Source organism: Sinocyclocheilus grahami, unplaced genomic scaffold, assembly GCF_001515645.1.
Source record: "Sinocyclocheilus grahami isolate Dianchi unplaced genomic scaffold, SAMN03320097.WGS_v1.1 scaffold589.1, whole genome shotgun sequence".
NCBI lineage: Eukaryota > Metazoa > Chordata > Actinopteri > Cypriniformes > Cyprinidae > Sinocyclocheilus > Sinocyclocheilus grahami.
The window spans coordinates 266,300-267,563 of NW_015505768.1; the positions used below are offsets into that span (position 1 = coordinate 266,300).

Consider the following 1,264-nt stretch of genomic DNA (forward strand, 5'->3'; position numbering starts at 1 on the left):
AGAGTCACTTTGGTTAGAACCTCTTTCATGGCAATGTGTGAATGCCATATTTAGCACTCCAAACAGGACTGACAACAGTAGGCTGCTGCTAACTGTATGGGTGTATGTTGTCTACAGCTGTTTAATATATGTATACAGCAGTATATTCATATGTATACCCGTTTTTCTTATCTGAGTCTAACAAACAACAGCGCACAGCTCTATACTAACATTCAATTTCAGAACCAGGTCCGAGGTCACAGACGATTGGTACATCGGATTCATATGCAGACAGACAACAATATTGTGATGGGAGTGATTACCAGCAATGGATATCCTTGAACAAGTGTGTTTGTATAAATGAACTCCCAGTCTTCTAGTTTAGGTAGCAAAAGATACTATGCATATTTAATATTTTCAATAAGTATTGCATAGCTACAGCATTACTAGGACTACATGCTCACAATAGGCTGTGTGTGAGTACCCATCCTCCCCATGGGGTATAACATATGATACTCCCTAACTTAAAATTCAGGGCACACGCACACATTGTGGCTTCTAATAAATGTTTTTGAGGAGTTAAATGTATTTAGAAATAAATGGCTGACTTCTCTCTCTCTCTCTTTCCTCCTTTCCTTTCATGTATATTTGAGGAGCACTAATGCATTTGTAGTGTCTTTCTGCTGCTGCTCATCACTTCTGAATTACAGCAAATGACAGACTATCTTTCTCTCAGAAATACATGTGCACGCGTGTGCCATTTGCTGGTGAACAAACCGAGATTTAAATGATTTTTACATTGAGAGTTCTTCTAATCTTCAAGCCTAAACAAACAATTTACTCACACACACAGAAATGTATAAAGGAAGTCTTTCTAGCCCCGTCTCTCTTTCAAACATGCACTCTCGCCTTCTTTTCCGTCATGTGTATTTAAAGCATATGGAACAATCTGGGGAGTTAGGTTATTCTGTGGATACGCTGAATTAGTCACGTACCAGAGTGGCTCCAGTGGAACGTTCCCTGATCAGTCTTTTGGTTGGTTTGCTTTGAGTGAGATTCTCCTCATGTCTTTCTCCTGACAGCTGGAATCCTAACAGGGAATAACCACATCCCTAATCCTGTGCGAAGTGAGACCACGAAGCTATTTATGCTACACAGAACATCTTCAGCTATCGTGCTTGAAGTCACCATGAAATCAAAATGGACAATTCTTGTTTTTTTCCCCCGTTGCAATGTTTAAGCGATTTATCCTTGCATATCTTAATTTTTATTTATGCATTTTTTT

The 1,264-nt window shown here is 39.1% G+C and overlaps 1 long non-coding RNA gene across 1 annotated transcript in view; it reads left to right on the plus strand.

The window, feature by feature from the left end:
- Nucleotides 1-1,264, plus strand: part of LOC107557101 (uncharacterized) — a 12,328-nt gene that overhangs the window by 5,453 nt on the left and 5,611 nt on the right. The gene's annotated exons all lie outside the window — the stretch shown is intronic.